The sequence below is a fragment of the Protopterus annectens genome, chromosome 1.part2 (assembly GCF_019279795.1).
Source record: "Protopterus annectens isolate FY-2018-M chromosome 1.part2, PAN1.0, whole genome shotgun sequence".
NCBI lineage: Eukaryota > Metazoa > Chordata > Ceratodontiformes > Protopteridae > Protopterus > Protopterus annectens.
The window spans coordinates 1,222,362,511-1,222,388,857 of NC_056727.1; positions in this window are offsets into that span (position 1 = coordinate 1,222,362,511).

Consider the following 26,347-nt stretch of genomic DNA (forward strand, 5'->3'; position numbering starts at 1 on the left):
ACTGCTAGCTGCTGCTGTTGCTGGCATATGCCCACATCGATGCCTCAACCGTCCACCATTGCCCTGGCTCATGGACATGTAGTTGTGGAACAGATCTAATGTGTCCCCCCAACGTCTGTCAATAACCTCGGTGAAATTACAGATGGCAGCCGCAACATCATGCATACTGTCATTCATAGCTGTGTGACATGCTCTCAGCTCCCTCAGACCCTGTCTGGTGTACCGTTCCATACGTGACTGCGCCTGCATTACAGCCCGAAACATAGCTGAGGTTGAAAGACCTCTGTGGGCAAGTCTGACAGGGGCAGTACGCCCACGTATGTTCCCACGAGAACCCCTGGACATCTGCCTGTGTGGTACCATGTCAGGACTCTGGCCATGGCTGCTGTGTGGGGATGCATGTGCCACCAATACCACATTACCCTGGTCAATGCCCACTGTATCCTGTCCATCACCTAGGGACATTGGTGACAAAGGATGTATTGGCAGGATGACTGTGCGCATTGATGGGGTCGACAGCTGTGTACTGCCAATTGGCTGACCAACGACGGACCCTGGCACACCTCCCTGTGCCATTACACAGGTATCATCATTATCACTATCCACAGCAGCTGATTTAGGTTCCCTGCTGCACAACACCAGAGCAGCACCAGAACCTGTGGGAGTAAGACAGGAAACACAGTTTACAATGTGTACACAATGTTACCACTGATACACACAGGCACACATGCACACAGGTGCACATGCACACATGCACACATGCACACAGGTGCACATGCACACATGCACATGCACACATGCACACATGCACACTCCTCAGTATATGAGATATCAACAAACAGACACAAACACACCTGTAATCAAACACATAGCACTACTGTTTGAGCCTATTATTACTATTAGTATCAAGAGTATTGAAGGTATTGTTATTACACACTCACCAGCATGGATAGGCTGCCTTGCTGTTACACCAGAGGGACCTGCAGAAATGAGACATTTATTGTCAGTGGGCACAACTGTGCCATTGATACTGTGAGTATGATACAGTTCAGTAGTACAACAGTTGGCTTTCACAGGTCTACTGCTGATATTGAGAATATCACTCTTGCACAATAATTACCAAGATAACAGCTACAAACCGAGGACACACCTCACACATGCATAAACTACCAGTGTACAGAGCAGCCAACTATACATATGGCATGTTACCTGCACGCTCCGAGTCCTGCTGCTGGGTGGCTCCAGCCTCCATCATTATGCATGTATGCTGCTGCTGTTGCTGCTGTTGGGCTGGAGCCACAACACTTAGGAGTAGTCCCTCCAGTCTGGTGAGGGGGGGGTGTATAGCTGCCCCACCACCTGTAGCAAGCTGTTGCCTGTGGATATCCGATGCACGCTGACAGACATTTCTAATTAAATCACTGCAGTGATGGCATACCTGCTCATATGTCCGGTTATGCGTGCCTATGTCATTTACCTGACGGACCAGGTCTTGCCACAGTGCAGCCCTCTCCTGCTGGTTCTGGCTGGTGTGGGAAAAGAGTATTGTGAAATCCTGCACCAGGCTCTGGTGTATCTCCTCATCCTCTGCAGCGGAGTAGGTAGGGTTTCGCTGGTGAACCATAGTCCTGAAAAGGAAAAGAAAAATATGTCAGCAATATATGTCAGCAAAATATGGCACACATAATACACATAATACTCAACTGTAGTGATATAACTCAACTCCCATATATAGCATCTGTCTGTCTATTGGGGGATACACATGTAAATGACCAGATATCAGTGCTCAGCCGACAACTTTGCAACAGTACCTGGCACACTCCATACGACAGACTAGTATACTCCAGCAGTCAGCACACTGATTCAGGTCCAATGCACAACCTCACACTGGGGGTTTGTATCAAGGTACTGTATGAGGAACATTATCAACCCATGCACTGCATGCAATGCACATTACATATTTCACTGGTAATGCACACTACTCTTACTTGCCATAACCCTACCTGCACCGCAGTCACATACAGGGTAACACAGCACAACATATGGCAATGTAGTATGTTTGGATCGCAATACCTCACACATCTGTCTCTGGCCTCACACCAAGGACACACACTACCATGACAGACAGACAGTCATGGTGAGCAATCACACCATTACATAACATGCACCCAGTCACTGGCACACTCATTCCACCTCACATAGTTGGTTTGCAATGGGTTTGTTGGTGTGCATTGTGTTTTAGTTAGGTAGTATGCTATTGGCCCTGGGCCTACAGCAGCATACTGTTATGCTACCCTGCCCCTTGTGACACATGTGATGTGATCGTACCTGCTCCTGTCAAACAGTTACACAGGGTGACCCATATGGCATATTACCTATCTGCATAACATTCAGCAGGGGTATGTCTGACATCTACTCATGGGGAGCCTTGCTTCTTAATGCTGTGTGGTTTACTCCAGGGTATGTCTTATCTGTGGGTAGGAACCTGTACCTCCACCATGTGCTCTTTACTGTGGTGACAAGGACGACAGACATAGGTCACTTAGGTTGTGGATGTTGTGAGGTGTTACCATGGTTGTTGGACAACTGTCATGGGTGTGACTTAACTATGTATATCCAGCAGTGGTAACCTCTGTGTAGGTAGTATGGGTACGCTCTGTGGTCTTGTCAGGCACTCTGCATAGGTAATGTATTTGAGTGCATTGTCACAGTTTCTTACGTATGACTGTGTCCTTCTCCATATCTGTAGCTGTCATGGGAGGTACATACCGTGTAGGACATTGTGGGGTGTAGAGGGGTACAGTGACCTACATGTCCATAGCTGACACACCATGTCTGCTGACACATACCATGTACAGGTATTACAGGACTAGTGTGCCACTGTGAATATCAATGGGGAGCCTATTGTACACTTGTTTCCCCTGTTCTCCCCTGACACATGCAGTGGTGCGCAGGCAAGCACATATGTGGTGGTTACTGATGTAAGTGTTTTGGAATGGAGTATGATACTCCAATATCCACACTGGTGTTCACTCCATGCATTTGTCACCAGGCACCTGTTGCAATACATCTGCACACATGTGCCTCACTCAGTATAGATATATATAGATATAGATATATAGATATAGATATAGATATGGAGAGAGAGGGGGAGAGAGAGAGAGAGAGAGACAGAGGGGGAGAGAGAGAGGGGGGGGTGGGACAGAGAGAGATAGTCATATATAGACATATCTGTAGACAGTCAGATCTGTCTGTATATGTATATGTATCTACATATATCTATATATGTATGTGTTTATTACATATATATATGTATGTACATATTCTATCTATATATGTCTATGTATTTCTACATCCCTCTCTATCTATGTATACATATATGCATATTTTATATATATATATCTATATATATATATATATATATATATATATATATATATATATATACATACATATATCGATATGCATACATATACATATGATAGATATATATATATAAACCTTTTTATTTACACATATGTATGCACACACTAACGTACTGATAAACATCCATTACTGTACAACCTACATTGTACATTGCACTACAACCTACATTGATATGTGCACATAGTTACCTTCACATACATATGTATGTACAGCCTTCAGTGACAGTTGCAGTATGTCTCCTGCCCTATGCACATCTTCATATACATAGATACAGACCAATAACACATATGGAGGGCTCACAGTATGTAGACTATTATATTATTACTTTACATTACCTGTGTTTGTTACAGCTGTTTGCGTTGGCTTTGTGATGGTTGGCCTGCTGCTGCTTCTCTTGCCAGCTTCAGTTTGGCTTGGCAGTGTCAGGTTGTGATGACAACTTGTTTGTTTTGTTGTTTTAAAATTTCTTTCTTTTCTCTCTCTCTCTCTCTCTGTCTCTACCTCCAGAGGGTGCAATGAAAGTATTGCATGTGTGTACTGGGAGTACAGGATGCTTTTGTAGGTATCTGCATATGTCCATGCGATGGCCTCTGCACCAATTGTTAGCCAGCATTTACTAATTGCATGCAGCCTGTTGTGTAGTGATTGCAGTTCTCACTGTGATTCCAGGACAGTGCTATAAAAAGGTATGTTAGGTAGGCGTAGCCCTTTCAGATTATCAGGGTGGGGACCATGCTGGTATGCTGTGGACACTGTTCTGTGAGTGTAACGGTTGGTATGTCTCTCATATTTCAGGCTGTGTTGTAGACACTGCAATGCATGTTGTACTGTAACCTGAGTATTCCTTCCTCCAGTTTCCTCTTCTCAGTGTGTATGCAAACTGACACCTAAGACTAGTAATACTGAGTATATGGGTGTGTGCGCTTTCCTGTGGGACTTCTGGTGTAACTGGTATATAGCAGTGGCTCTTGCAATTTGTTGCTATGGCTTTAATATTTGCCCTTTACATTCACTCCTTGTATGCCTGCTAGGTGTCTTTACTGTAATGTGTTGCTATGGCTTTCCTATTTTCCATTTACATTCACACCTTGTAATGCTTGCTATATCTGTTTGAGCAGCAATTCCCTATGTGTTTGTTGTGGTAGGGTGGTACTGCATGCAGTGTGGTCTGGCCATGGTGTGGGCCTTGACACCTAGAAGGGTATTTGATTATGCTGCTGAGCAGGCCTCAGATACTCTCAGGTGCATCTTTTATCAGCCTCATGGAATGGTACATATCAGTGGGATACACCCATGAAATTTTCTGATATTCTGCAGTTGTGACTGTGGGTTATTTTGCGCATATGTATTACTACACCATTTGTGATGTGCAAGTGGTGCATACTTTCAGTAATTCATAGTTACCATTGCATGTGTTGTAACACCTTTCTGCCTACTGTTAGTACATTTCATAGGGAGTCAGTGGGGCACAGTTAACATTTGTTTTCAAATCAGGGACATCCCTGCAACTCAGTCACAGTTGCTATGTCTGGGCACTTAACTATTCAAATATGGCAGTGTTAATCCTGCTCTGAGTATGTGTGTGGCTTGCAAGGTGCTACTGTGATATTATTACCTACTAGCTACCAACTAGCATGGCTGTTTCTCTTCACACACTAATATTTTACAAATCCACTAGATTTGACAGTAAATATACATGATATGCTTTGTGTACTAGACTTCCTATATTCCCTTTGCATTCATTCCTACTATTTTATGATATATTTCTTTCAGCACAATGTTCTTGTATAGCAGTCATGGCTTAGTGGTAAGTCATGCAGACTACTGTTTCCAAGGTCCTGGGTTCGGGACTGACAGTGGGATTTTATTTTGCTTCTGAGCAGACTACAGGCCTTGTCATTCAGAGTGACTAAGGCACTTTTAAGCAGTTGTAAGCGGGGTAGCACTAGTTTGCACGGAGCTCATGCATGCGCACTGGCGTTTAGCTTCACACACACACATGTAGCTAAGCTCACACAAGTGCATACCCGCTTACAACTGCTTAAAAGTGCTTACTCTTGCGCACACCCGCGCTAATTTCTTTGAAACAAATGAAAATGGGGAGACAGGAAAGTGGTGAAAAAGGGGTCACAAAGAGGGTAGGACAGTAGGGAAACAAGCTCAGGATTTGCAGTAAGGGTGTAGGAAAGGCCCATAGCTGCACATTTCTTTATCAGCAACAGCTGTGCATACATGTGTAATTTGGTGTGAAATTTGAAACCTTCCACCCCTGAGAGAGGACAACAATATTTGTTGTACAGCCAATTGTAATTGCCAGTTCACATGTCCAGCAGACATGTGAACTGGCAATTACAATTGGCTGTACAATTGTAATTGTAATTGTAATTGCCAGTTCACATGTCCAGCAGACATGTCTGCGAAATGGGCAGCTATGTATGGGGCATAATTGTTTTGCGGGAACAGAGTGCCCTTTTTTTTTTTTTTCAGGTGAGAGTGGAATGTCAGGTATGGGAAGTAGGTAGGGGAGGTTAACAGACAAGACAAACAAGACGCATACATGGGTGGTGTATGACACATGTGGGGGGGAAACACAATTGACGGGGACGGATGTTTGGATATCTTGAGCCCATGAGCCCACAGATGGCAACAGTGGAACTGAGATCCCCACCCATGGGCAGTTGCCACTGTGCCTTCACTGCTCAGGACGGGGCTGTGCTGGGGGCTGTGTAGGATGGGCAGCAGGCACGCCCATGAGTTGTGCCACCCGTGCCTCAAGCTGGCATAGGGGCTCAAGCACAGAATGCCTGATCTCCCTACGCACCACAGTCCGGACACTACGGAGGGTGAGTGGATGGTCTCCTCCGGCCACGCTTGCAGAGGGGGGGGTGAGCCCCATCCCCTGCAGCGCTTCCACCCAAAGGTGGCACAGGGCCACCGGAGGAGGGTCCGGCCTGGGCACTAGTGCCAGGTGCACTCGCCAGCTGAGGTGGGAGAGGTGGGTCCGCTGGAACCCGCCTTCCCTGTCGTCCTATGTTTTGCAATATTTTATGACAGTTTGGGTTAGTAACAAACAATACCATTCACAATTAGTTGTAACAGCATGCATAAGTATTCCCATTAACCAAACACCCATAAATTCAAGACATTGAACAGCAAGCATAACACATGCATAATTTGAACAACAGTACATAATCCAACAGCATGCAGGGTTGATTGATGGCAACAGGCCATCAGGTTTGGATGTATGAACAGGGCACATGCATCAACGTACATGCAAATATGTATGAACCAACAGGACAAATGTCCAGGGGAATTAATTGTGAATACACATACCCATTTCATGTGGAATGGATTATTTGTGGTTATAGGGTAGGGTGAAGAAATGTTTCATTAATGACTTCAAATACCTATGCATATGCTGTACATTTCTACTAGCTGCAGATATATACACCCTACAAGTCTGACTACAGTTTCCTATGTGTAAACTTAGGCATGTTGGTGATGGGAATGTTACTGCTACATTAATATACATTGCATTTTTATTCATACACATTCATATCTGGCTCTGTTCAGCTACAGCATCCTGTTACATTTGATTTATATGGCTCTAGACAACTGTGGATGTTTGATATTTCATACAATCATACTATCTGCATATTGCAAAGGTACAGCAACATATCCAAATTGTGGGACAGACATTCCAGCTTCAGTACTTTATTGCACACATTTCACTCTTTGGTTGTGCCTGTCACATTCATTTCATTCTGTACTGACTGCAGTATACTTTATTCAGGAGTTATTACAACTTTCTTGGTGGATTCATACCTCTTTCTCACACTCTCACTTGTTTTATTTTTACAATTCAAGATGGTACTTAATTCTAGGCTTTATTGACATGTTTTACTTGGTTACAACAATCCTTTCCAACAGTCTCACTTGTGTCATGTTTCAGATTTTAAACGGGGATATATTTCACACATGTGTTGTACTCAGCTTGTGTAGCTGTAATTTACAGCCTGCTGCAGATTATGTACTATTACATTACAGGTGGAACATCTTTATTTCAGACTTGTTTCATTTTTATTTTTGGAGTACAGGCTGCATCACACTTATGTAATCACACAGTACTAGCAGAATCTCTCTTACACTGTTACTTGCACTTTTTATTAATAAGTGACTACACTGCACTCTTTTGCAAGCTGTCATACTTATATTTTTTAACAGTTACAGGGAGAGAATTACTAACCTGCCTGGTGGCGCAACCGCACAAGCCTATCAGCATGGGTCCGACGATTCGCAGAACGGACACCTGCAGCTGTAATATAAATGAAGTAATATTGGAATACACATCTCTATAATATCAGCTAGGTTAATTTCTTACATAAATAATTACATGCAACTTACCCAGTAGTGGGGCATTGGGCATTTGCTGGGCCTCCTGGATCCAATGGTTCAGTTGGTCCTGCTTCCATCTCTTCAGGTCCACATGGTGGTGACCGACCTGTTCACCAGTCCTTGGTATTCCTGTGGCACTGGAGAGATCATGTGCCAACCGGTCCCACACATCAGCCTTGTATGCTCCCCACAGGACCTGGCCTTGCATGAGTTGGGCCACATGATCATGGACCAGGAGCCAAACCATATATTTGGAGTCCTCACTGCCCCACCTCTATGCTCGGAAGCAACTACACTCTCCTACACCTGCCATCCTGACTGCAAATCGGTACCACAATCAGTTATGCTGTGTATTCCCGCCTATGGGGCTTATATATGCCGTTTTTCCCGCACTTATCTGTGATTGGCCATTTTGGAAATGTATCAGCTTCACAAAACCTGCTTTGTCATGCTTCTCTTTCCATTCATTCCTATATATATGCTAATACTGCATTTCTAAGAGCAACTGTCATGGCTTAGTGGTTCAGTACTTTGACTATGGTGCATGGTATCCTGAGTTCGAGCCTGGCCATTGCTTTTTTTATTTTATGACTGTCTACATAGGCTAGGAGGTGTGTCTGTGTAAAGGCAGTTTTGATACATCTTGCTCAACGTTGCCCGCCGGTTAGCTTGTTGGCACGGTGCGCAGCTCCGCGCAAATGGGTTACGCTGGTTTACGTGTCATTTGGCTGTCAGCACACATATTACGCTCAGCTCAGCTACGGGCACACAGTTTCAGCGTGTTACAATGCTGCTCAACCCCGGGCACTCATTTTACACCTGTTAAACCACTGCTCACCTACGGGCAGATATACTCAGCTTGTTAGAGCGTAGCTCAGCTATAGGCACTTCTGACATTTTTTTTTTTTTATCTCACATTTCTTCAAAATATATGGCCCATTTCATTACATTTTACATAAAATATAATTATATATATGTACATATATGTCAGGGAATTGTTTATTGCTTATTTCACTAGAGATAAAAATTGATGTTGTTGGGGCTCGAACCATGACTGCCTCCTCTTCAGCCAACGTCTCTACCGCTACGCTATTGTGTCTTGGCTTACTTTGCATATTTAGATCTTATATGCTTTTCCACTGACTGCTAACTGTAGCTAAGCGGCGGGCATGCCCACGCAAACGAGCGCAATTACGGGCAAACATCTTTAATACTTATAAAAAAAAACATAACGTTCATTTTTACATTTTATGTTTATAGTCTGTGGGGGCATGTGTTGTGTTGTGTTTGTTGACATTTATGCGGACTCTCTCGTGGGGGTTTACTTACGGGACTGTTACTCTTCTGGGGGCATGTCCGTTTGCAGGGCTCACCCTGCGGACACGCCCCCTACTTTCTTACATGGACCGTGTTAGCCTTGGGTGTGAGTCAGCATGCCCTCATGAATATGCATGGCATGCTGACGTCACACCGTTTAACTGCGGCCTCCGTGTAAGACTTGTAACTCTTACACGGAGGCTTCGTGAATCCTGCCCACAATCTAAACATGTAAGTGCCTAATACAGAGCCCCATGAGACACTCTGACTGTAGCCAAGGTTTTCATCTGTCCAGTTGCTGCATGATACTTGCAATGTCCTATTTGTAAGCCATGTAGCTATCCATCATATTAAGAGTACATCAATACCTAGTTGTACTAATTTATTGCTCAGTGTTTTGTGTATGACCCTGTTAAATGCTGAAGTTAAATCGATATAAATTGCATCACAACACAATTTTTCATTCATAGCTGTTATTATATTGTTATAGGGCATCCTGTTACAGGTGTTAATAGATCTGTTTTCAACATATGTATGCTGATATGTCTTTTCAAATTCCAACCTATCCCATTTTGACAATAACTAATCCAATATTACCTTCAAAATTATTTTTCCACAACATGAAAGGAGAGTTAAGGGTCTATGTGTCTTGGGGTTTATCCTCCTCCCCTTTCCCTTGAAGACAGGTTTAATAACAGCATATCTCCAATCTTGAGGAATCTCCCCCTATTTATATGGCCTAGTGAATAATAGATATAATGGTACTATAAGTTCTTGCTGAAGTTTTCTCAGGTCATTGCTATTAATTCCGTCTCCTCCCTGTACTTTGTTTGGATCCAGTTTGTGCAGTTTCAGTATAATTGATTCCAGTATCTGAGGTTACCTGGATGTCACTAAATAAACGTATTACCCCTTTTGTGGAGCCAAACTATTTTGCATAATATTCTGTAAATATATCTATAATTTGTTTGGTCTGAGAATGCATTTTAGAATCTGCACACAGTTTATCAATTTGTGTGTCTTTACTCCTTCCACAACTTATGTATCTATAAAAAGGTTTCCTATTATGCTCAATATCTTTATATAAATGTTCTTCAAATTTGTCTCACACTATGCTTAATCTGTTTGTCCAGCTTGTTCATTTCAGTTTTCAAAGCTGTAGTTTGACCTCTCCTCCATTTCTTATACTTGCATCAAGTTAGTTGTGACACTAAAAACATGTCTTCAAGAAAATAGCAGCATGCAGCTCTGAATAAACAGTCTCCCTACCTTGATGCACATTTCCTTGCCTACACAATTACCTTGATATAGTGCATATTTAGCCCTGCGAACAATGTGAATATGCAAATCAGGTGTGACTTCATTATCATTCATGAATTCCAAAATCTGTACTAAGTTCAAGGAATGTAAGCATGGTATTAGGGCCACCGGATTGCATGCACACGTCCTACCTCTGCAAAGATGAGTATTGAGAAGAGTTACTTGCTAAGTGTTTGTAAGTAAACAATTTGTCTGACCACAGTATCAATCTGGGTGTGTCAGAGAGAAGGGATTTACAAGAAAGTTTATGATTACCATTGATTGACTTAGGACAGGAATATTTCTAACATTGATATGAATTGTTTATAACAACAATTTCTGCCACTCAGTTCAATTGTGCTTGCAATTCTAAGGAAGTAGATTACTTATTGAAACATATATCAACTGCAAGTTAAAGTACATAGCAGTCTTGTTTGAGAAGCATAGATATGGGAATGATGTTCACAAAGTAAGGAGAAGCCAAGAGGTGCAATGTTAATTTTTTTTTATTTTATGTTGTATGAGGAAGGATTATCTTTACTGTTGCCAGTATCTAGCTGCAAATTACACAGGACAAAGATCATGAATTTTTCTGCTGCATTTGTAATGTCAAATGATACTATGTCACATATGTCACATATGGTAACTTATTTCTTGTCTTCACTGTGTAATGTTTGTGGCACACAGTGACAAGAATCTGAACTAACTTTTGTGAATGTCCTGGGCTTCTAATACAAAGATTGCTATGTTTGCATGAACACAATGATGTTTAACAAATATATGTTTGTGTTGAAATGCCACCAAGATGAGGAAATATTAGAGCAATACATAGCCTTTTTTTTCTTTTCATCATTTGCACACCATTTGGTATTGCTCACTCTGGACTGCTTCTGATCCCCAGCATTAAACTAGTTTTTAATGCTTAAGGAAAAAAAATGAAAAAAATAATTTAGGCTGTCCTCTGTAGTGCAAACAAGCCTATTGGGGGCCACCAGATATCAGCACTAGTACTTAGTGAAAAAAATGCACCTGACAAGTAGCTTTCACTGTGGTACAAGATGTAAGTGCAGTGATCTTACATAAAGAAAACAGCTAATGCAAGTTTCAAATCCAGTTAATTGATAATTTTGCAAAGGGGGGTCTGAATACATATTTGTTGTCACATGCAAACTTTGTGAAGTAGGCATTCCTTTGTGGTGTTTAGATAATACTCTGGTCTGTAGATTTTTCTTGGAATACTGTCAAGGTTTAAATATAGATATACATCAAAGTGTTTTTGAATATGTTGTATGGCTCCTGTGGATGTAATTGTTGGCTATACCTTTTATTAACAAACAATTATCCTGATGTTATATTACCTTGTTCACTTTTGTGAAGCCTGTCTTGGACAGATCTTGCATGAATACTTATGATGATAAAGCAAACAAGTAACACAACACAAATATGTGCAGAAATGAAATGTGAACTAATCTCTTAGTATGTCTGCATGCATATTCCTGTCACCTCTTCTGACACCTGTTCCATCCAATAAACCTCCTTGATTCAAAAGTGTTTCCATAAGCCATACTTCCACCAGCAATAACATACTTGTCCCCTCATGTGTTTCATAATACACCTGTAGCATACACATAAGGACTGACTAATTGTAACTGTCTTGACAAATGTGTAAATCATGAGACCTGAATCATGGCCATAGCATATATCTGTTCTGTATTCCATCAGACTCAGACTTGGCTGTATGTGTATACTGCTTATTTGGATGAAAGTCAGCACAGGGTATCATATACTACTGCTAAGTACCACTCTGATTTCAACATCTCAGTATATGATTACGTAGGCACTAATGTTTTGCCATCAGAAGTAAAATTTAGCAGGTCCGATTTACATTGTTGAAAGGGTTGTTAACCGAATGCCCTTTGATTGACACATAAATGGCAAACTGCAAAAATTTCGAATGGCCATGTAAGTGATTTTTTGTTCCCAGGGGACAAATCGCTTGGCCATTATCGGGAAATTGTCCTTTACTCCACTGTAGTGTGATCTCAGAGTTGGTATATTAAGTTGGGGGGGGTGAGGAGCATAGCCCCCCCCCACATCAGGAGGTTTGGTGGGTAAAGCCCCCACTTCATAGGGTTTGATGGTTTGTTTTATTTTTTGTTGATCAAGCAATTTTTTTCCATGGGAAGAAAATCACTTATTTGGCCGTTTGACGTTTTGGTCTTTTGGTATTTACATGTTGATAAAATGGTGTTTGATAAACAGCCCTTTCGACAATGTAATATAGACTCAATTTAGCTTGGCAGTGCTGCAGTTTTGGTACAGAGTAAAAAAATGCAGTAAATAATTCTTTGTTTAGGTTGTAGAATATTTGTAGGTCTGTATTGATCTTCGACAACAAGTTGTCTGGATTTCAGAGTGATGTTGACTCATGTCTGCACTGCAATGGTTATACTTGCAACTTTGATACAAAGTTGAGTAACCTAGTCACACATAATCCAAAACTGTTATTGTGCAGTCTACTGCCATATTTAGGAAGTGAATGTTTGTACTGTCAATGCATAATGTGACAAGTGAAAGTGATACTAAAAACGTTTACTATTTCCATGCAATCATCCCAAAAAAATATTGTCAGGAATGCTTGATTGATAATCCTCTGGTTTACAACTGTGACTGCTATTCACATCTCACACTGTGAGACAGGTGCATGTCCCTCACAGTAATGTAATGTACATAAAGGACAGTATATAAATCTTGGCACGGAATATACCATTACATGGGATAAGCACAGTGCTGTTATACTGGCCTGTCCACACACATGAATTTCTCCCAAATCATGCGATGCACAGTAAAAGCTGTTCCAAACAGTGAATTTATACTAATTATAAATGTGCTTTTTCACATTATTAAACTCATATTTCTCCTGAGGCACTTGCAACTAATATTCTGCAATGTAGATTGTGTAACTAGATAGATAGGAGGTTCAGATTTCACCATGGGAAATTTGTATGTCAGTGGTGTGGGTGTATAATGACAGGTAAGTAAAGCCTCACTGTCAAATATGCTGTGTCCACTTCCACTAAGGAGAATACATTTGAATTTGGACATAGCTCCCTCTGTACATTATCCTGCTTTTAACAGAAACATACTCTGCAACAAACTGATGAGGTCATCCTGTAAAAAGTGCAATCTTTCTCTATAAGAATCAGACTTCTACTGTGGCACTTATGACTATTACTGTGCTCTCTACATTGCATTCTCACCATGGGAACTTGTCAGTGTGGCTGCAATATCAGGTACATACAACTTCCTCAACAGACATGATGTATCAATTTCCAGTCAGTGGAAAATTTTAACCTGGGTGAGTATTCCACCATCCCCTTATTCCACTTTTACCACAAACATCTTCTCTACAACACAATGATGAGGTCATCCTGTCAAAAGTGCATTATTTCCTATTAAGGATTAGACTTCTCCAGTGGTGCTTGCAGTTGATGCTGTGTTTTCTATATTAAATAGCTCTATAGGTAGGAGGTTCAAATCTCATAATGGGGAACTTATGTGTTTGACTTCAGTATCAGATATGTATCATTTCTTAATATCAACTTTCAGTCAAAAGAAATTTTTAACATGAGAGAGGATGCCCCTATCCCATTTTAACCACAAACATCTTCTCTCCATCCCATTGATGAGATCAGCATGCAAAAATTGCAAAATGTGCTCTAACAAGCCAGACTTCTTCTGTGGTGTTTGCATCTAATTCCGTGTTGTATAATTTGTGCAAATAGATAGATAGGTAGGTAGGGGGTTTAAATTCAACAGTGTGTTAATAATGTCAGAGTGTGTGTATACTGTCATGTACAATTGTGTCTGTGGCAACACCCTTTATGTAAACTTCCACTTAGGAGATATATTTTCCCTGACAAGGGATTACCCTATAAATTTGTATTACACCCAGGCAACAAACAGTTTTGGAAACACAATCTTACATAATGCTATCAAAAATTAAGCACATCAAAGAGGTCATATTAGCTACATATGGCACTAGCTGTTGATGCTGTGTTCTCTGGACTGCATAAGTAGAGAGAGAGAGAGGAGACTTGAATCCAGCAAATACTGACTACTGTTTGTGAGTGCCTGCCATGCTATGCATATTGTTAACCATTCACTAATCTCAGTCTGTTTCTTAATCACTCACATATGCTACTAGTCCATTGAATTTCTTCTTGATTTTATATCTCAGAGCTACTGGGACTTTCCTTAAAGCATGCATTTCAGGAACACTGCAGGAGCTATAGAAATATGATGATTTTCTGGCATACAGGCCAGACTAGAAAACAAATCATTGCACTCATGGGGCCAACTTCATAAAAGTTACAGCTATGTGTAACATGTTCAGATTCAGTGACAGCCCTATTACCATGATTTTGCATAAAGATATGTAGAACCACAGTGGCTGCCGCTGCAACTGTGCCAAATTCTAATGAAGCAGTCTAGGGAAGAGACATATGCTAATCAGCTTTTTATCTTTTCTCTCCATGGATCTGCATGTGGTAATCCATTTATGCAGTGAAGTTAGTAAGAGAATCACTCGGCTACATAATGTAGTACAACCTCTCCTCATCACTCGCAGTAAATAATATAGCCAAAAGGCTATGTTTATTCATCATGGTAGAGGTGCGAGCTGGGTCATACCTCTCAATCTCTTTGTGCAAGAAATCTGGGAAAAGCTAAAAAATAATAGGGGGACAAGGGCCAAAATTAGTTACAGATTTTAAACCACTCTCTATCAGATCCCACTATACTCTCATCAAATAATTTTCCCTCAAACCTGTACCCACTAGCTACATCAAATCCCTACTCTCTAAACTCAAACCTTGTTCAGCTTCTTCCAACAACATTCCTTCCCTTTTCCTTCAGTTAGCTGCTGATTCTCTTGCTCTCCCTGTATCTATCTTAATCAACCGCTCCATTTCAGAATCCAAAGTCCCTTCCATATGGAAGCAATTCTTCACTCTATCAATACATAAAGGCGGTAACTCCTCAAACATCACTAATTGTAGACCAATTGCCATCCTCTCTCCTCTCTCTGTTCTAGAAAAATGCATACATAAACAAGTTATGCACTACCTACTCTATGAAAATCTGCTCACACCTACTCAGCATGACTTTAGTCCAAAGCATAGTAGTACTACCGCCCTACTATCATTCCTTAATACCATATCCCTTGCCAGAGATAACAACAAACTTGCCTCCTGCCTACTCTTAGATCTCTGTAAAGCTTTCGACACCATCTCTCACCCTCTTCTTCTGCACAAACTAACCAACCTTAACTTTTCCCCTGCTGTTGTTGCATGGTTTTCCAGCTACCTTACTGACAGATTTCAAGGAGTGAGGTGTTACTCTGCACTCTCCCCTCCTCTCCCAGTTAAAATGGGTGCCCCTCAGGGTTCCATCCTTGGTTCACTACTTTTCACCATCTTCACTAAACTTCTTTATTCTTCCTGTCCTCATTCATCACTGGTCCAATACACTGATGACTCTACTGTCATCACTATTACTGACTCTCCCTCTGAACAGACGTCCTTTAACTCAGTAGAAAACTGGCTCTCTAATAACCAGCTTATCCTTAACCCAAAAAAACTAAGCTGCTGCTTTTTCTTCCTAAAAACTACAACCACATTAAATCCACTTTCACAATCCTGTCCCTCAATAACACACACATCGAGGTGGAAACTAGCACTAAACTCCTTGGTGTCATCATTGACGACCAACTTAAATTTGATCTACACATTAATAACTGTATCAAGAAAACTCATCAGAAACTAGGGCTCCTTTACCGTAACAAAAAGTTTCTCACTAGTGAAGCTAAAGTAACTCTCTCTTATGTCTACTTCCTATCCAGTCTATTATATGGCTCTCAAATTCTTACTTGCCTCAATTGACGACCAACTTAAATTTGATCTACACATTAATAACTGTATCAAGAAAACTCATCAGAAACTAGGGCTCCTTTACCGTAACAAAAAGTTTCTCACTAGTGAAGCTAAAGTAACTCTCTCTTATGCCTACTTCCTACCCAGTCTATTATATGGCTCTCAAATTCTTACTTGCCTCAATTCCACACTCCTTGCCAAACTTGAATCTACCTACAACAAAATAGCCAAATTTGCAGTCCATCAAACTTATAAGTTACATCATTGTCTCTCAATGAAGCACCTTAACTGGCTAGAACTACCTCACCAGCTTTTTCTCCCTCAGCTCCAGATCATCCACTCTATCTTTTATCAGCCTTTTTACTGTCCTACCTTATCATCTGTCATCTCCCACTATTCACCTGATAGATCCCTCTAGAGCTCTAACCTAAATCTGCTACAAATCCACAACCCTAAAACTAAGAGAGGATGTATTATCTATAGCTATAATCCTTTCAAGGCCTGGAACAAACTCCCACATGAGATCAGGTCACTCAAGCAACTTAGTCAATTCAAGCTAGCCACTAAAGACTATCTGTTAAGCCAATGGACCTGCATCAGTACCCACCCCCCTTAAATAGCTTATCAACCCATCTACTCCCAACTTATGTAACTTTCTTTAACTTTCTAGACCTTGTCTCACATTAACTTTTCTATCCTAGGCACATTACATGCATTCTTATCTGCATAATGTAAGATTTTACATCTAGTGACAAAACTATTGTTAGTCCTTCTGAATGATGTAGGATTCTAAATCTGACAGACATAATGATTAGTTTACTGTAGCAAATCCTTGTTTTTCATGTATATGTTGCTTTGAATATTTTCTGTAAACCAGTTGTTGATTGTTTGCTTATTTTTGTAAATGTTAATCTGTAGATCATGTGGAGCTTTTCTCCCTGGGCCTACAGTAAAAAGCCAAAGTACATTTGTACAACATTAATAAAGAAAGAAATGTAACAGTATGTACATAAATAATGCATCTGATATACGTAATGTTTATACTTTGTAAGGAGGTATTTATGAACACTACCCATAATGTCATTTAGTAATACTGTTAACACAGTCTCTACAACATCCGTACTTACAGCTTATGCTTCTCCTTCTCTCCTATCCAAAGTTCCTCCACCAACTTACAGACACTCGTCTGACAACCATTTACCTGAAAAACACTCATTCCTCTCCTCAGTGCCCTCCTATATAAAATCGTCTTCATCTTCCATGTAGGCCACCTTTTTAAAGACATCTTAAGAGCTATATTGGCTGCAACAAATCTCCTTTTACTACACACATCCTCCTTCTCTCTTGTACGAACATGACAAACTACATATGGACAACTAAGGCAGGCACCATTTTATCTATTAAACCTTCATATTTCTATAAAAGGAATTCAAATCAAATATCAAAAATAACATTAGTTGATTGTCCAGCACAGTGCAATACATAAAGTTAGGGCAACTCATGTAAAGTGATAAATAGGTATTGGATTCTAAGAAAAACAGAAATATCTCACTTCTATTCCCACGAAAACCTTGAATCCAGCCTGTTTAGGTGGGACATCCATGTCATTTAATCACAAATATATTCACTTGTAATACACTCAGTTTATGACCCTTACCACACTTGATGTTCTGCATACTATTACATTTGACAGTCTGTTACTCTGATATTCATAAGAATGTACATTGCTACCCCAACGGAATAGCCACTGGGGAACCTAGCAACATTACTTTAACTGAATTAATTTTGCATGTAGCCCATTTGCACCAATATCACAAATAATGTACATATCATACTGTCTTTTATTATATTCTTGAAAATGAGAAACAATCAGAGATTGAGTGGGCATCACTAAATAAATGCACTGTTAAGTCTGAGTATTATCTCCAACATTCAAGCAATTTTACATCATGACAAGATCACAACAACCTTAGGCCTTTGTTCCGAAATATAGTAGTGCCTCCAACAGGCAAGTAGGGTTAGAGCTGAAAATTTAAATAACATGGTGCTTAAGGACTGCAAAAGTTTAACTTATTCATTAAATCAGTCTCAGAGGGTGGCCAACTTCAACCAAATAATCAAAAGGGATTTATTCCATGAAGAACCAATATAAATATTTCTAACACATTTTAAAACTTACATCTACCAACTTAGCTCAAACCTAGTTAAAATAATAAACATCAACCAAACCAAATCTATAAATAAGGTGGTCGAGATCTTCATTTGAAACTTACAATAATAAATGTTTGAAGAGCTGCAGAGCCTACATTATTTAAAGGATAATTTTCCCCTACCTTGTACATCTAAATAAGCATAACTCAAGCAGACACAGAAAAAAAAACAATAGCAGTTCCACCCACACTCACTGATCATTCGTAAAGCAGTAGTAGACCCTTGCCTTATAATATATATGTCATTGCTTTCCTAAACTGTATGCCTGTACATGACTACCAACCAATTCCTCTATTAGTTCTACTGGATTAAAAATATATATACTGTATGTATACACACACACACAAACACACGCACACACACACACACACACACACACACACACACACACACACACACATGCACACACACACACACACACACACACACACACACACACACACACACACACACACACACACACAGTTGCAGGTGGACGTATTCATTGTGCAGACTGTTCTGTTGTTTTAGGACTAATATAGTCAGATGCAAATAAGGTTTACTTTAAGCAGTAACAATTTATCTGTGCATTAGAAGTTGCTATTAGTGTAATAAACCATGGCCTGCACCAGGGGCGGCCTGTGCTATTGGACTGCCAGACTGCAGCCCCCTCAGCTGTAAAATAAAGAAATAAAGAAGATAAAAGAAAAAGAATAAAAGAAAAAGAAAAGAAAAAAAATTAAACAATTGTGGACTTTCGCGCATGCGCACTAGTCCGGACTGCTGCTGAGACAGTCAGGAGCATGCGCAGACTGTCTCAGCAGCAGTCCGGACTGGGAAACATGAACAGAGCTCCCAGAAGTCTATGCAGTTTTAAACTGCATAGACTGTCGATGGGAACAGATCGGACCCGGACTGCAATGTTGGCAGGCTGGAGTCTCGTCGGGGATCTCGCAGGGATGTGCTCGAATGCCCCAGCTACATGGATTGTGGACAGGGATGTAATGGCCCAGCTATGAACGAAGAGATCTAAGGGTAATGGTGTGTTTGCGTGTTTGTGTGTGTGTGTGTGTGTGTGTGTGTGTGTGTGTGTGTGTGTGTGTGTGTGTGTGTGTGTGTGTGTGTGTGTGTGCCTGTGTGAGCCTGTGTGTGCCTGTGTGTGTGTGTGCCTGTGTGAGCCTGTGTGTGCCTGTGTGTGTGTGTGCCTGTGTGCACGTGTGCGTGTGCCTGTGCCTGTGTGCGTGTGCCTGTGTTCATGTATGACTTGCCTATTGCATTGCTATAGTATTATTAGTTGTGTTTATATCGGTGTTTGAATGTTTGTTAAATACATCAGTGTGGAACTAACTATTTAGTTATGTGATTTAAGGCAAAGTATGATTTTTCTGTTGTGATAAAGATGTGTCCCTGGTATTAATGGTTACCATTGTGCAAGCAAGGCTTGTTATATCTTTCCAGAGACTTGTACCTACACTAGCACACAGAAGCTCTTGTCCAACATTTTGCTGGTAGGTTGCTGCACTTTGCATGATTAAAAGTTGGTTTCACATGTGAGCAGACTATTGAGATATTCCTGAATGGCCTGTTACTGCATGCTCCAAGTGCCATTGTAGCACTTACATTTCCAAGTCACTCCTGGATATGACGGGTCTTCACACCGGAGGTAGATCTGCAGCTCTTTCATCATTAAGATATGGTTCTACAAAAGAAAACTTGATGTGTTTTTGAAGGAAGACATTAAGGCAGAATAGTCCATTTCCCAAATGAAAAAAAAAGTTCTGAATATCTTACATACAGAATATCAGTTTATCTTCTCTAGTTGCAAATAACACATGTTTAAACAAGACTGGCAGTTATGGTATGACATGTAATTTTTGAGGTGGAGCTCCATCCAATAAACATCCCCCTGCTTATATATTTTATCTCTGATGCAGCACAACATTGAATTAAGGACAGATATTTTAGTTTATACACAAAGTTTGATATCATACTAATCTCTGACATAGCAAGCATATATAAGTGGAAAGATGTCTGGAGTATATGACTTGCAAAAATATTTTTTTAAGGCTTTCAATATCCAGGCATTACACCTTAACATATTCATCAGTTCATTTTCTTTCTTTTTCCATTCTGGTAGCCTGTATTTTTCCAGTTGACTGTTACCCCCAATTTCTCAAACTTATTTTTATACATTAATGTTTCACACTAACTATGATGTCTGTGGTGTATAAACATTGGTTTAATTCTTTTGTAAAGTACTCAGCGTCCTGTAGGTAAAGTAATGCGGGCTGTTATCTGAGTGTTGAGATTGTATTACAAATCTGTAGAAATGAAATGATTATGTATAGAATGCAAATGCCTAATTTAGACTTTTACTGAGTACCTGTATTCTTTAAAGTGTTCTGCAATGTAAACATTATCTGCTCTGTTAAAATATAAGACAGTGTTGAAATGTAATTTTTGTATTACGTATGTTTACAGGAATAATACAGTCAAGGAATTAGTAATTTGGTTTTCTAGATTACTGCTGTTTGGTTTCGTTTTAAGTCCTCTAACATTAAACCCTTAGGCTTAGTGAACAGGTTGATACTACAGGAAGATGAATAAAATACACCTGAACAGGATGATAGTACACACTGCAGGTACATCTGCAGCCCTTACGTTTGAGACATTCCTGAACAGGTTGGCACTTCTCACTGAAGGTACATGGGAAGCCTTTACATCATAGAGAATTACCTGAATAGGCTGCTGCTGCACACTGCAGGTAGATCACTGCATAGAAGGTTGTCACTGCAGAGAGCAAGCATATGTTTTTGTCTTTTATTTCTGAGATACAGGCTGGTACTGAGACAACTTTGAACAGACTCTTACGGCCCACTTCAGGTAGGTCATTCAGGCACACCTGAACTTTGGTATTGCATGTATCAAGTCCATCTGTAAAACTTACATCAGTGAGACACTCTCTAAAAGGCAAGTGCATCTGAAGGCTTTTCAGACAACCCTGCTGCCAAGCGAAAATAAATGGCCATGAGACTTACCTTTCCAGTCAAATGCAGCATGAACAGCAGTTTGAATTGTTATCCAGAATGTATGGTAATGGAGTGTTTTGACTGTGGGCTTTCTAAGTGCCACTAGGGTGGTGTGTGTATGTGTGACATCCCCAGATAAATATACCTGCTGGCTAGAGAGAGTCAGGCAACAGTAGTGGTCAGAGAATAACTCAGACTCAAACCCTGAACCTTGGGTGCAGATAGCAAGAGCCTGAGTTCTCTACCCACCATCACTTGTGGAAACTGCTCATATTTTTGTTCTGTTCCTCATAAAATCTGTGGTTTCCTGGATTTAATTCACTAAATAATGACATGCATTTGAATTTCAGACTTCATATTCTTCAGAAAGTACATAGCAACACAAAACCTTGTATTGTAGCAATTTTCTAAGTTTATAAGATCAATATTTGAAATGTGTCCCTATTTTTGGGCCTGTATTCCCCCATTATTGGCTTTGTCCAGGTGTTTTGTGGTAAGAGGTTGAGAGCTAGAATTCACTGAATATGTTTGGGGGCTGTATTCCCCCATTATTAGCTTTGTCCAGGTATTTTGTACCACGAAGTTGAGAGCTATGGTGAGAACTGAATTCACTAAATGATAGATGTTTATGTTTCAGTCTTCTCATGTTTCAAGAAACAGTTGGTTTGGCATAGTGGTATGTTGCTCTGACTGTCATGCACAGAGTCCTGGGGCCAAGATGTGGCAGTGAAATGCATGGTAGGAACTAAGTATTTTATTCTAGTAACTTTCCAAGATTATACAAGCAATGTTTAAAATGTGTCCCTGCTTTTTGTTCTTTGGCTTTTTGCAGATTTCTTGTGCTGCAAAGTTGAAAGATACAGTTGAGTGTCAAGTGGATTTTACAAGAAGCCGAGAGCTTCAGGGAAAGATAAGTTTAGTGCTGCTTATGCTGAGTCTGCTTGCATTGTTAATAGCACAACAGGTAGTATACTATGCTTTTGATGCAGAAGGCTGTGGGTTCTACTCCCACAGTATGTAGATACATTACTGTACTGTGTTGTACTTTTAAAAGGTGTGGATGCTGCAGTCCTGAGAATGTCCTCTTTGAGGGAAATACGTAGTAACTATGAACCTGTTATCAGTTTGCCATCCCTTCCCTATTGCAATTTTACTAGCATATCATTTTTTAATGTAAAATAGGCAATTTATTCCTCAAGAGCAACAGGCACTTTATTTGTAGATGAAACAATGAAATATAAAGTTTGCTAGCAGCAACCTCTTCATTACAGATCTCTTTAATGTGGAATTATTTAGATGACTTTTACTTCAGAGACTGTGCATATGTACTGATACTGGTGGACTGTAGAAGTTTAAGTAGACTTTTATGATGGAAATGTTCTGAATTGGGCAGTTTTGTCATTACTGGTGCATGCATTTTGTTTCATTGTTTACTGGAAAAATCTAAAAACAATAAATTTAAAACACCCTCTAAAACTGCACTGTATTTGTTCAAGGAATATAATTTAATACAATCAGGAAGATGTATGAAAGAGCATGTGTATGTTTTGTGTGCAAGGGGCCTGTGATTTGAAAACAGCCCAAACCTGAAGATAATCTGCCACTGGCAAAATGTATTTTCTTTGAATGTGAGTTTCAATGTTGTTTAAGTGATTGTGAGTTTTCAAGGGCAGAGAAGTTTTAATGCTAAGTCTGTTCTCATTACGAGACTGCATTGCTTTCTTTAGCAGATATGATATCTACTAGTGTTTGCACAGTAAAATGCAAAATAAAACTTTTAAATGAAGTCCAAATCATCACAGAAGTAAAGCAGTATGCACATTAGTGCTTATGGTAAATGGGGTGAAATAGCCAATTAATGGTTCATTGGAATGGCTGTAGGGGCCAAGCTCCATTCGACCATGATTTTGTGAGGGGGAAGGGCAGCAAACTCAAAGACAGCCCCAGCTGAACTATACCTCTCAACTGTGCAGAATTTTGCAGAATGAATAGAATTTTGCTTCTTATTTTTCATTTGTTCCTCATAAAATTTGTGGTTTTCTGTCAAATCATTTCGGAATGAAGTCACTAATAATGACAGACACTGAGTTTCAGACTTCATAACCTTCAGAAAATGCATGCTAAAGCAAAACCTGTTATTCGATCAACTGTCTCAGTTTATACAAGAGCAATTTTTAGTACTGTTTATATGCCCCCCCCCCCATATATTTGGCCTTGTCCAGATTTCCTGATTTAACAGGTTGAGAGGTACATGCAAATAAATTGCTTTATAGAATTAGGCATATCCAAACCTCTCAACTGTCCCTAATTTTAGCTCAAAATGTTGCTCTTCCCCTAATAATCCCTCCACAAAACAATTAATAAATAACTGTAATAATCAGTTATAGATTACTTTTATTTCAGAAATGCATGTATATTCTTTTATTTTGTCAGCTGCTCAAGTTAGCAGTACTAATATTAAAAAGTGTCCCTTCTTTGACAAGTTCCCAGCTGTATTGTGTGGCTATTTAATATTTTTGAATCAGTTTTGGTCCATTTTTCATAAAATTGTGTTTTTTTTTTTTTTTCAAATTAGTGGCAAATCATTAAAGACTGAAGTTAGCAAATAATGACAGACATTTCAGTTTTAGATTTCATACCCTTCAGAAAATTCATACTAATGCAAGACCTACTATTCTATTATCTTTCTAAGTTTATAAGAGCAATATTTAAAAAATTGTCCTTATTTTTGGGCCTTTGTCTCACTTCTATGCATGGCTGTGTCCAGATTTCTTGCTCTGAGGTTGAGAGGTATGACAGATGTGTCAGGGCCATCGCAGCCAGCCAGAGACATTTCAAATTCTGACATACTTGTTGCACCCCACTCCCCCATGTAGTGACTCTGGATGTGTCCAAGCAAGGAAAGGAGTAGTTATGCTGTAAATTGTGCAGAACATCCTCCCATCCAAGGTAGACACAAGTACAATGGCTTTTCATCTGTCCTTGATTTTGCAGAATGTTCTGGTTTCTGTCATTTTTACTGTTGATTTATGCTTATTATTATTCAGAAAGTGCCTGTTGCTCTGTGTTTAAGTAGCAGTGCTTTAATGACCATCTGGTAAGCTTGTCTGAGATTGTAACATGCAAGTAAGTTTTAATAAGCATACTGTTAAACTGCCAACATTGACAGCCTTTCTGTTGTTGCCATGCAGAGAATACTTACATAACTAGATAACATATAAGCCTTGGGTATTGAAATGCATATGACAGTATTTGTAATGACAGGATTACATTATTTTAAGAGCTCATTACAGGCTTTATCTGCAAACTAAACAGAATGCCAGTCTATCATGTGTGCTCCATATCCTGTGCAGTAATCCTTTAAGCAATGTATGTTGAGCTTGTTTCCTGTTTGCTTTTCATTTTTTACTTTGATCATGTTTTCCCCATGAAACAAGTACATAGTTGTTGTCAGACAGCAGGTCTTTTTTGGATAAGAAACATTTTTACAAGTGGGGGTATCACAGAGATTGCTACTTTCAGCATGTTACTTGGTACTTTAATAAAGCTGAATATAAATTATAATTAGAACTGGAGTGCAATAAGAGATTTGAGTTGAGTGCTGCTTGTTTTTCTTATACTTGATTTTGACTAGCATTCCAGTAATGTATTTAAAAAGTCATTTATTTTTTCATGCCTCACAACCTGTTTGTTTACATCTAGATATTAAGTAAGCTGTCATGCAGCCAATGGATTGAAATATGTTTTTTCTTCTACACTTCATTTTTTCTTGATTGGACTCTCATAATGATGGTTTGGCACCCGGACTCTCATAATGATGGTTTGGGACCCAGGGCAGAGTATTTAAAGTTACAGTTTATCTAGTTTCGAGCATAGCCCTTCCCCTTTCTAGTTGGCCAGACCCATTCCCATTGACCCCACCCATTCATCGGTCTCCTGCAGCCCTCCTTTGATTTGAAATCACCAACCGCCACTGGCCTGCACTAAGGCAAATGGCATCTATTCTGTTTCAATTGATACACATTTGTATGCAGCTGCATGACTCAGTTACTATGTGCTGAGTCATAAATCCTCTGCGTATTTGAATAGCCATTTGTTCTGCTAAAGCTGTAAGCAAAGGGAATGTGAGTTGATAGCTGTAAGCAATATGAATGTGATTTCACAGCTGCATGCATGCATTGGTCTCTGACCCTAATACTATTGTCCAAGAAACTAACAGCAACATATGAATGAAGCTTTTATGACAATCAATCACACTTGTGTACATACACATTCACAGGCCTACAAGCTACCCATAGCCCACAAATGAACATAGAAATAGGATCTGCAGATGTATGTAGGTAAGAGTGTCTTCAAGTTCACATCTGAATGTTTACAATGGTTTATATAATGATAGAGAGACCACTCTACTTATGTAGGGCAATGTGGGTATGCATGCAAGATGTATGTAATATGTGACACTGTGGGCATGCATGGAAAATGTATGTAATATATGAACTTGTGGGCATGCATGCAAGATGTATGTGATGTATGACATTTTGGGCATGCATGCAAGATGTATGTAATGTATGACATTGTGGGATGCGCACATATTGAGGTTCAGAGGAGTGGTTTCTCCCTTTTAATTTCTCCAAATATTTTGGCTTTCTAATACCATAATGGGAATGGACCCCATTCCTAAGTCAAAGTATGATTAAAGATCATGAAATTAGTATTGTTTCAATCTCTGATGTCAGCCAGAAGTGCTCTTTGCAGCAC